Source organism: Cupressus sempervirens, chromosome 1, assembly GCF_028749045.1.
Source record: "Cupressus sempervirens isolate cs-2001-9-10 chromosome 1, ASM2874904v1, whole genome shotgun sequence".
Classification (NCBI taxonomy): domain Eukaryota; kingdom Viridiplantae; phylum Streptophyta; class Pinopsida; order Cupressales; family Cupressaceae; genus Cupressus; species Cupressus sempervirens.
In genome coordinates, this window is record NC_143118.1 from 148,615,918 (window position 1) to 148,628,940 (window position 13,023).

Genomic DNA, 13,023 nt, shown 5'->3' on the forward strand with positions numbered 1-13,023 from the left:
ACTTTTGACATTGTTTCTAATCTTGCTGATTTTGACAATAAAAGGATTCATTTACAGAGAATAATAATAGGCTACTTGAACAAGTACAAGACCCATAAATTTAGTTTGTTTCCTCGTGCCCTAGATAAAAGAAATAATTTGAAAAGAAAATATGAATGGGTGAAGGAACTTGATGACAATTTTTTTTTTAAGGATGAATAAAATTGTAAATGAAATAGGGCATGCATGGTGAGCTACCATAACAGAAGAAATGGTGAAGGCTCAAATATTATTTGATTCTTTAAAAAAAGAATTTGTTGCTATTAATAATGAAGTTGAGTATGTGTTAAAAAGATAGGGAGATATTTTGCAATTCAATTGGCCAGATGACACACTGTTTGACAAGTGGATGGTAGAAATAGCTCTTGGTGAATAGTTTGATGTAGATGAAACTAACTATGATGAGGTGCAAGGTGAGGACATCCAGCTCATTGACACCATCACTACTCAAGCCCAACTTGAAGAAGAAGACAAGAATAATCAGCCACCTTTAGCTGTAGGCCCAGGCCCATAGGATGTTGATACAACTGAATAAAAGGAAAAGGTAGAAGTTACTCCCACCATACAAGATAAAGATGGTGAAAACCCACAGGTGGAGATTAATGTGTCATCATCAGAAAAAGCTTCATCATTGGATAACTTGGCTATTGCATACAAAGAGGGATCAGAATAATAGCCAACTCAGTAGCATTAGAAGATGTGATAGAAGCTAACCCACCAAAAGGAATGTTTTGATTTGGACATCTTCTGTTACCCACATTTTTGTCATTTTGTGATAGGTGTATGTAAATATTTCTTATAAAGGAAACCTATCATTTTCTCTTAGCTTGAAGCTTGTTGCATCTCACACTATATAATTGAGATTCCAAGGCTAGAGAAAGGGTCTGATTTCTATTGTTTCTAGGTGATATACTTAGTTCGTTCTCAGTAAAAAATTTGAGCAAATTTGTGATGTATTTTATCTGTTAGTTCCTGAGAATACATGAATATAGAATGATCTCTATGTTTCTTCCTAAGGTCATTCTGAGTTTACTATAAATGTATAAAATTTTCAAAGAAAATGAATACAAATTATGAACTATCCCTATATCATTTTTTTCTAAACTTTATCTCCTTTTGATTACTTGGTTATCTTGATGTTGTATGAGTAAAGGCTTGTGCAATTAAATGCAATCCAATTAGGTTGTATATATGTTCTTCACTACTATTAGTTCAATGGATTAAGTAAAAGCTTTGATTAATTTGATAAGGTTTTTGTAGTAGTGGAAATGATTTTTGAATGATAAATTTTGATAAGAATTGCTGATAATATTTTTTGTAAGGCAACAAATTAGATGTAAGGATTTTTTGTAGACTCTGAACCCCAATGGATTAGGCATTGGTCAAATTGATTCAGTTGAAGGAGAAATATGTCATAAATAGTCTACAAATGCAGATTTATAATCAATTTTACTTTTATTTCCTATAGATCTTCAAAGTTGGTCAGTACTTGTTTGCATGGAATGTTTTAACTTTAGTTAGCCACTATTGCTGAGAACACGTGTAGACTTATAGAAGAATTTTGGCCAGATCTATTATATGGGATGTGTTTATCAAATTATCAAAAATTATGTAGGTATTTGAGGATTTGAGATGAGAATCAAAATGAAACTAAAATAGTTCTCATACTGTGTTTCCCAATCTTGAATCATCCCTGGGTAAACCCACCCTAGTTTTGCAGAGCCTAAAGAGTAGAAAACCACCGTTGGTTTTGTTGAAGTTGGGTCCAAATGGTTTGCACATATAATTGTTGATAGGAATTGGATAGTCCTTAGATTGTTTAAGTGATGTCATTTTGGTATTGAGCATTTTGTTTCTTAGTAGTTTTTCAAAACACCAACACATTCAGTTGAAGTTTATTCTTAACAACATTTATTAAGCATTAACATTTCAACCAAGTCTTGAGTATTTTGGGTAGAATGATAGTATTTTGTGATATATTTTTCGATATATACTTTTTAGTTGGTATGAGTGTAGGAGGGTTCATTTCATTCAAAACTCTAGTCTCCAAAATTTAAGGGAGATCAATAAGATTTGACAATTCTTACATTTGTTAAAGTCCAAGTAATAACATATGGGATAGATGATATTATGAGATATTACTTTTAATTATCATATCCTAACATGAAAATAAAAATTGTGTGAAACACCAAGTCTTTATCAAATATAGGTTCATCAACTTAGAAATATAGAACATATAGACATGCACATTTGTTCTAGTTATTTTGATTATCATGCAATATATCCCTTTTCATTTATTATTTTATTTTATTCATTTTATTTACTTTTGGGGAACTTAAGGGTTGGCACAATAGTTATGGCCATAAAAAGGGTGCTCCTCTTAAATTGATAGTTTGTATGTTCAATTCTAATAGGAGAAAATTTTGAATGAATCAATTCATTTGATATTATTCCTCATCTACAAACTTATGGAAACATTCTATTCCTAGAGTTGTCAAGGGTAGTACTTATTTAGGGTTTATTAGAAATCAAGTTATGAAATAAGGTTCAGGTGATGAGTTTCAAAGAAGCACGTTCACCTTCGAGGTTACAGTGTATAATCATTGATTTTGAGGGTTTCAATTAGGGGTAAAAACCTAACCTTAAAGATATGGTTTTACCTTTACAAGGTATTAGCTAGGTCTACACTTACATTATATTCAAGTAGGAATAAGTCATATTTAAATTTCCTTGAATCATTCAATTCAGAATTTCTGTTAATCCACCTATCCCCTTCCACTAAAAAACTATAACTTAAAAATATAATTCTTAATATTTACTATCTAATTTAATTTTGACCAAGTCACTACTTTTCCCATGCTCTAATATTACTATCCTATTCCATTAACTAGTCCATTTCTAATTACTTGATAAATTACTTCCATAGACTACACATGAAACATTTAGTCTTACAATTGTACTAATATTTCATTCCTAGTTTACTCACTAATTTTGTGTATTATGACTCCTAAAAATTAAACATATTCCACTTATTTGTATTTATCTCTTACCCTTTTTCTCTCCATACTAACAATATTATCTTATTATTACTAACCATATATTAATGAGAAACTTACTATATACTATTCATGAATGTCTTTACTAACTTAACTATATACTTATTTCTAACTTACTAACTCCAAACGCTAAGCCCCCTACTATCAATGTTACATTCCTACTTATCTAACATACTATAACCCCACTAATTCAAAATTAACAATTACTTTCTAACTAATACTAATTAATTAGAAACTAGGAGCTAATACTAAATACCTACTACTAGTATTTAACTCTAACAAAATAAGTCTACTGACTCAACTACTCCTAACCCTAACATTGTTATCTCACACCCTTTCCTTTAATCCTAAGTAAATATTTGCTTTAATCTAATTCCCTATCATAGTGAATTTCCTTACTCCCCTTAGACTCATGTGACTACAAGTCACTTACCATCTTTCAAGGGACATGTCTAACAAGAGTTCCTTTAAGCATTGATTGATCCCCAAGGTGCCTAGGATTGTGTGAGTGTCACCTTTTTAGACTTGGAAGGGGTGATAGCTTATCCAATATAAATAGAAAAATGCTCCATGATTGGCATGTGGAGTTATAACATAGTGGATCATGAATGGTTAAGTGTGTACAGCTATGGGCTAAGAAAAGAAGCATTTTAATATGTTTTCCTTTGAAGATTGGTGCTTTATGGTATGGAGTTGAATTGGACAAGGAATGATGATATATATTTTTAGAAAGTTTTTTCTTCCCTTACCACTTGTATGGGCTTATCATGATGTAATATTTTTAAAGTACTTTATCAATCTATGAATGAGACTTGTCTTCACAAGTTTGAATTATGAGATATTTATGTACTAGTCCCTTTTTTTTAATTTTCATCTTTGTAATGCGATTGCCTAATATATATTATGATTATTATTATTATTGACTTATATAGGTGAGCATATGCTAGAGTATATTTTATTTGAATATTATATTGGATTGTATTAGATATTGGGTTATTTTCTACTTCTTATACAAATTCTGGAGAAGTAGAATGCACATCTACAATATATTTTCTCTTATGGATTTTAGATTATGTCATAGATTGGAGTTACTTTCTTCTATTTATGCTATGATAATAAGATGATTTTGTTGGGATAAGTTGATGTTATCTAGTCTAGAGATTTATTGGTATTAGATAACTCAATTTTAACACACTAACATACAAGATTCAATATAAATGTATTAAAAAGATGAATAGAATCATTTATGGAATTGTTTATTATTGAAAACATAATGAATCATTTTCCACACATGCATACAAACTATTTTAATACAAGAAATTTTATTCCCATTGCATCAAAATACATAGCAGAGGTCCTTACAATGAAATCACTCAAGTTTGCAATGAATAGCTATTACAATGATTATCTTACATTAGAAATTCATAAGGTTTATAGAATAGGTTTTAGCTATGATTTCAATGCATAAATATTCATATGTACAAGAGCTTGATCACCTAACTTCAACATGAATTTCCACAACAATGGATATTTCTTTACATGAACTATTTATTTCCTTCCTATGCAAAAAAGAATGATACAATCTTTCTCTTAAAATGAAAATTGCATACATAGCATAAATTTCATTTTACACATAAACAATGGTATACAATGAGGGGTAAATTCCCCTCACATTTTAAGGAACATAAAACTGGGGACTTTGCTATCATAACTCATAACAAAATGACATGAAAAAGGATGATTTCTTCACAACACCTAATTTTTGAACAATGTCAAGGGGAAACCCTAACTTCTTCATAAGGTCCATTTTCACAAACTTGCAAAAACAATACAAAACCAAGAACCATGGAGGCTCACTTCCCATCCTAGGTCTCTAAAGTGGCCACCCATTGAGCTAGGGAATCAAGATCCAAATGGGATACACTCAAGAAACTTCTAATGCATGCAACATCACAAAACAACATATCACAATCCCTCCCATGGTATGCATAGTGATTCACCATTGGAATCATGAAAATGGTGGGTGAAGGTGTGCTTTTCAAATAGGAGACTTGTCATATCAAACAATATCTGCAAAATAAATTTCATGCCCTTTCAAAGCTTTCAAAAATCAACAAATTCTATGCCCTTTTGGGGCTTTCACAACCATCCTCCAAACATACTACCATCAGCTATAGCGCCCTTGGAGCCTATATTCCATAAATTTCCTCATCTCCACTATACTTCCCTTATCACCACCAAGAAAGATATGAATGATTATGGCATACAATGGAACCCATACTCCAAGGTTCTCAACTACATTGTCAATCCCAACTATCCCCTCCACCCTGGACTTCTCTTCCCTTCCAAAAAGGTGAGTGAGACCCTCACACCCATGAACAATCAACACTCAAAAATAAGAACAAAAGAAAAAATCCAAAGAAAGAAATTGAAACAAAATTTACAATTACTCTAACACAACACAAAACATGAATTCATAATAACAATACATGCTTGTACCACCATTATGCAAATGCAAAAGATGGTCATGGCTTGAGTACCAACCTTGGTCAAAGCTAAAGACAAAGATACTTGATGAAGATATCCCTCCTCCTTAGCCTCCTTTACAAAAACCTAATTGTCTCTAAACATAGAGAGTGGGTGAACACCCCACTAGTTTGTCCAAGTGTTCCTAAAAAGGCTCTCCCACTATCTATTTTGGCAAAAAATTCAAGCCACTTTCTCTTACAACCCTGTCCCTACCAAGTTTTCTATTTTTCACTTAGTGGAAACATCGGGGAGAACTCATGGGACAACTCAATTTTTGAATTGGTGGAAGAATGCATTGGTTAAGGGCCCCCCTAGACTAGCTAATGTAAGGTCCACACTAGTGCCCTATTATGGATCTTGATGAAATAAATATGATTAGGAGCTAATTAAGTTAGGACTAACATTTTTTTTACCAATTATGATTTATCAGGTCCTATTTGAGACTGAAGCACATTTTGGTTATTATAAGTGTAATAACCATTCAATAGCATTAGGTTGAAAAGATAAGACCACATGGAAATGAGACTCAATATGATCCAACTAAGAACTTGGTCACGAGATTCTAGGTATGACCCACTAGACAATTAGCAAAGGTAAATTAACATTCACTTGAGTGAGAACGACAATGAATGTAGGTTATAATGACAAAAAGACATATGGTTACATTCAAAAATTGGTATGACATAATTATGGAAATATCCTAACAGTCCAAGTAATTAACCCTAGAAAACTCACACAAAACCCCTTGTAATGTGATAAAGGGATATTTCAGGATTGTCCCTAAGTTAACTTGATTGAAAGGATACTTGTTAAAAAGTCTGCATATTAGTGATTTTCGCTTAGGACATATTTATACTAAGATCCATTTTATATGTTTTAATGATTTAGTAGATATGACTTTAATGTTTCATGATTACAAGTATGGTGATAGAGTTTAGAATGATAATTTTGTTATGTTAAGAAACGTAAATGTTGATACACATATGTGATATTATAATGTTTTGAATATCTTGTGAAAATGATTAGATAAAATTTAATTGTATATGTTAATGTGAATTATGTGATATTGAATCATTTTGCACGCACTTGTATGTATCTCTATAATATTCATTGGACTACTAATGCTTGAGTTTAATGTGCAGGAAGTGGAACCATGGATATTTTGGGGGGAAAGAAGTTCCAAACCTATGTGAACACAATTTAACCAAGGCAAATCTTTGGAAGATTCAAAAGCCTCATTGTCAAAATATTTTGTTCATAATGTAAATTTTTTTGCATGAGGAAATGTTTAATCATAATTTAGATGCATTAGGAGTATTTCATGGTAAGGTGAATGTGTTTTTATGCGTCATGTGCCACTTATGAATTTTATGTGTGATTGACATGTCATTTTGGGTTGGAACATGGTGGCAATTTGCCCTAAAACTAATTACGCTATTAATTTGTAATTAAACCCACTTGACAAGGGAAGGATGGGTCTTAATCATAAGAAATTCTAATTTGGACTTGAGTAGGGTTTTAAGGGGTCATCAGGTGGTCCCAAGGTGTCCTTTATGTTAAAATAAGTTAGCCATATGATAGTATATGAAGTTAGGAACCTAATTTTGATCATGTGAGTGCCTAGACAGCCTAGGGAGCCCCTTTACCCATGCATTCTTCCATCAATACGAATTTGGAGTTGTCATATGTGTCTTCCCTCATGTTCCCACTAAGTCAAAAATAGAAAAGTTAGATGAGACAAGTTTGTAAGAGGAAGTGTCTTAGTGTTTTTGCTACAATAAGTTAGTGGAAAGGCCTTATTAGAGGGTCTTGGACAAACTAGTGGGGTGTTCACCCACTCTTTAAGTTTAGAGACAAATAGATTTTTGGAAAGGAAAGGGAGCTCTACTACAACTATCATTACCCTAGCTTGGACCAAGGTTAGTGTTTCAAACTATGCTCCATTCTCATCCTTGAGTATTGTAAAGTAGATCTGCAAGTATGAGGAGTGTGTCAATGGAGTATGCATTGTAGTGGGAGTCTTGTATTATGGATTTTGATATTGTGTTGTGACATTTTGAGAATATGTTGTGTTCTTGTTGCATTATGGATTTTGATATTGTGTTGTGGAATTGTGAAAATGTGTTGTGTTCTTGAAGATTTCATGTTTCTTTTTTCTTTTCTCTTCTTGGTTTTGTTTCCTTGTTTGGATTGGAATGTGAATCTCATCATGGGTGTGAACGCTTCAATGACCCTTGTGGGAAGGGAAGAGAAGTCTAGGGTGAAGGGCATAAGTTGGGCTGGCATGATTGAGGACCTTGGAGTATAGGCTCCATTGTATGCCATTTTCATTCATATTCTACCTTGGGGGTGATAAGGAAAAAATGGCGAAGTAAGGAAGTAAATGAAGTATGGGTTTGAAGGAAGCTAAATTTGTTGGTAGTGTGTGTGATGTAGGATGTTTTTGAAGCCCCAAAAGGGCATTAAAACTATTTATGGCAAGTATGATATGAAATGGCAAACCTCCTTGAAAGTACACCTTCACCCTATGTTCAAGGTTCCAATGGTGAACCTTTGTGAAATACCTTGGGATGGGATTGTTAAGTGTTGAAATGTGATGTTCATGCATTTGTAAGATTGGAATGAAACCCCATTTGGATCTTGTTTCCCCTGCTTGGTGGGTGGCTTCATAGAAGCCTAGTTTGTGTGCATGTGCAGGTTTGGTGAAGATGGATCCCTTAATGACAGATTGTTTCACCCTTGACAATGCTGGGAAATCAAATGTGCAAAGAGCAATCCATGTTTATGTCACCACAAAAGTATTATGGTCTCCAAAGTCCTATTGTGATTCATTTTGATGTGAAAAGGAATGGTATTAAGGTATTCCAAGTCCTTTTGTGTTTTTCTTTTTTTTGTAGAAGAGATTTGTATCATTAGTTATTATTTGGAGCTGTGGAAGAAGCGGATTGTGAAGCTACATATGTAATTTAATTGCAAGGATTAGGCACTGAGAAATTTGATGTAAAATGAAAAGGAACTCATGTATTAAACTTTCTTCTCATGAATTTGTAAACTAGTTGATGGATTTATTTCATAAATGATATGTGAAAAATTATTTTGGGTAGAATTGGTCAAGTCAAAATATATAGGTTCATTGCAAATTTTATATGTTATTATTTTCATAGCTTGGAGGTAAATCATCATGTTTGATAAGTTTATTGTATATACATGGTCTTTTGTTCATTGGCTTTCAACTCCAATCAATTTTCTATGAAGACAATACCATATCTCAACAAATATATTCACCCCTAATCAGTGATAGGATAAAAAAACACAAGAAAAGAATTAGTTGAGTAAAGTATTCATTTAGACCAAATTTTGATAGTCTTGTTGTAAGTGTGCATTTCACCTCTCTGGAATTTGTATGGGGAAGGAAATAATAGTCCCCCTCCCATTTATAGACCAATTAATTATTGAAGAAAATATTCCTTGGGATCCTCTTGATAGGAGACAAAATAAAAAAAATATATATATATATCTTAAAACTTTAATAATCAAAGAGTGCACTATGTCCTAAGGGAAGAAATACTTAACATGTATTAAAAAAAAGAAAACATCGAGAAATGCCCATTCATGTGCACCTTGGACTTGAGGAGCTTTATGCATAAAAGAATAAATAAAAATAATAAACAATGTGTTCTTTGGGTAGTAGCCACTCCCCATTTTACCACCCTGTACCCCATTCCCATCGACCAATGTAGGGCCATGTCAGGTGCAAGGTTTGAATTAACCCCACCTTAGAGACTGAATGCCTTGGGCAATGCGTGTAACAACCTTCCACCATCTGTATGAATCAAGACAGGTGGCACATGGTTTTGATAAGAGCATACCATGGGAGGGCAGAAAAGTTAAGATGCACTTGGGAGAAGTGTCAGACTAGACATTTGGGTAGGAAGGTGAGCTATCATGCGGGTAGGAGTTAAGGGGAGGTGATAATATTAAGTATTGTTGAGGTAGTTAAGTTGGTAAAGTTGTTGTTAGTGGTTGAGAACTTTAGACTTAACTTAAATAAAGTTTTAAAATTAGTTAGTTTGTGTTTCAAGTAATTTTATTAAAATTTGAATTTATTTTAAGTGTTATGTTAATTGCAACTAATGTTTTTAAAGTAGGATGTTACTTATTATGTTAGTGTGTTTAATTAAATAAAGTTTTAAACTTAGTTTTATTATGTTAGGATTAGTGTTAATAAAGTGTTAGTTATTATAATTTGGTTTTAGGATATTAATTGGTTTCAATTTAAAATTTTATATTTCAATTTAGTATAATTTAGATGGTGTTAAAATAGTAGTTTGACATAGCATGTATATTAACTAGTTTGTCTTAGTTTGAATTCAAGGGATGTTTTATTGTGATAGATGTGGTGTTATATTAATTAGTGAGTTCTTTTTATTTCAAAAATTCAAATAATTAGAGTTAGCTCTATGATTTTAATATGTCAAAACAATTAGATTTATATCCAAATGATTTAAATGTATTATCATTAATATTCAAAAGTAAATGAAAGTAATGATGTGTTAAATCTTTTAATAAATTTGAAATTGGATTGTTTAAATTAATTATTCAATTTAATAATGAAAGTTTAATTAAACGATCTATTCCTTCATGTTGTGTTTAAAACTGAGATATAGCCTTAGGTTTTGATAGGGGAACAATTACCTACATTGCAACATCCCCATAGTTTAACTAGTAAATTGGTTGTGTTTTCACCTCTTAAAGTTGGGCACAACATTTGAGGAATCTTTTTAAACATTGTAGTTTTTTCCCCATCAATCTTTGTTGTAATATAATGATGAACTCCCCTTTGGAATTTGGCCATCCCCTCCTCATGTACCATGTAGGACAAGGTGGGCAATGTTTTGGGTAATTGGATGGTCTAAGGCAAGTTAGTTGTAGATTTATAATGAAAAAGGGGCAGATTTGGAATGGTTAGAATGGATTAAGGTGTTGGGGGGGGGGGGGGGGGGGGTGGTGATGGGGGTGGTGTGGGGGTGGTAAATGGGTATTAGTAAAATAAGTAAGCTTGTTTAATTGTATTGTTTGGTCATATGTTAGGTAAGTACATGCCTTGGGTTAGAGTCTTTATTTTTAAGATGTAAGACAAATAGTCTATAAAGTTATAGAGTATAGGACTATTGATAGTGCACTTATGGATTGACACTTAATGTAGTATTTATCTATTTTATAGTTAATGATAATGTATAGTTGTATCAAAATATGTTATTAAAGGAGAGAATGGTTAGTTAGAATATTTAGGATATAATCCATCAAGTTTAGGTGGTCACTAGACATCCTAACATGTTGTCAAGGGTGCTATTGACACATTCTATGCCCCAGTAAATTAACACTGATGTGAATTATGTTCATATTTTTATGATCATATTTTATGCCACTCTTAAATCATGATAGAAAATCATTGTTGGAAATAAAATGAAATGTAATAATATGATGAAAATGATATTAAGATCTAAGAAATGTATTGTCTAGGTCACTAGTGAGGAATAATGTGTTGTTGACTATTGAATTTCGATAAGACTTGCACATTTCTATTATTGATCATGAGCTTCTAATTTATTGATAATCAAAGGGAAAAAGTATAGTCCATCATGAGCATCTCTAAGATATATATATATATATATATATATATATTATATTACCAAATGCTTATTTTAATTCCAACTATACATCTTTCCATTTTGTTTATATATATATATATATATATATATATATATATATATATATATATATATATATATATAAACAAAATGGAAAGATGTATAGTTGGAATTAAAATAAGCATTTGGTCATAGGACCTGTAGGAATCATTTCACATGACCATGAAAAGAATAATTAATAGTTAAATTTATGGAGGAAAGAAACCAAAAATAAATGAATAATAATAGTAACAAAATTAATAGTAACAATTCTAAAATTTAAGAAAACAAGAATGTTAACTTTGGATAAATGTGATGATAGAAGGTATTGCTGCATAGGGTATATAATTATGATCATCTTATGACACCTAAGTGATAAAATATAATTTTATCAAAAGACCATCAAATAAAAATGTTCCATTAGCTATCCCCTAATACTATCTACATAGAATGTAATGAGTAGGATTACACGACATTAAGTCAGAACACCATAAGACAAACGAAACCATGGTCATACTCATAGATGATAGGATTATTAAAGCTTCATGGTTATGCTATTTTAATTTGACATAGATTCAATGTTAACCTAACCTACCTCTTATGACATTACCTAGTTGCTATGTTACATATCTAAGTTTGATAGAACATTCAATTAAGTAAAGAATGATGCATCATGCTACTAGATCACTGAGCATTTTTCTAAAATGATAATAATAATAATAATTTTTTTTAAAAATAAAATAAAATTGGTTGGTTGTGTTTTGCCTTGTAAATTTAGGGCATGATAGCTAAGATCTAAAATGGTCAAATTTAGGCCCCTAACATGATATACTAACATACGGGTGGCTTATTTCCACAAAAAGGACATTTTGGGACTGCATAATGACCCTTTAAAATACTTGTCATGTCTGAATTCTAATTTCCCTTTGATGATGACTCATCCTATCCCTTATGAAGTGTGTTTACTTAATCTTTAGAAAGTAATTAGTTTAAAGGATAAATTCTACTATGACCAAAACTCTACGTGACATGTCATTAACACACAATAACTACAAGTGTCAAGTGACACATTAAAACATATTATACACCACCATGAAATGTTTCTAATGCATTCTTGAGATTAAATTTATCACATACATGCAAGTTTACATTTATGAAATAAAACACATCACAACAAGGGCTTTTTAATCTTCTAAAGATTCACCTTGGCTAAACCATTTTCTCATTAGTTTGGACTTGTTTCCCCAATAAATTTCAATGGTTCCACTTCCTACACACTAAACTCGAGCATCAATAATCTAAAGTGAAGTCATATAAAATGCATACAAAATCCAATGCTACATAATCCATATTACCATAATTCAATTAAATTTCCTTTCCTAATCATTTCAAATAAAGCATTAAAAAAATTAAAATATCAAAATTTTCATATCAACATTAAAATTTTCTTAACATGGTCAAATTAATATTCTAAATAACTTCATAATCTATTTTCTATCATAGTAACAAAAATATTGAATCCATGACTATTGACTCCATAGGTATGTAAATTAGGTCCTAGTGCATATCACCATATATCATTCAACTCTAATTTCCACTCAAACATTATTTCACATTACAAGAATTTCTACAATTTAGTTTCTATCAAAGAAAATTGCAAAAAATTAGAACATGAATGAAATCATTAAATATATCATTTAGGTTTTAAT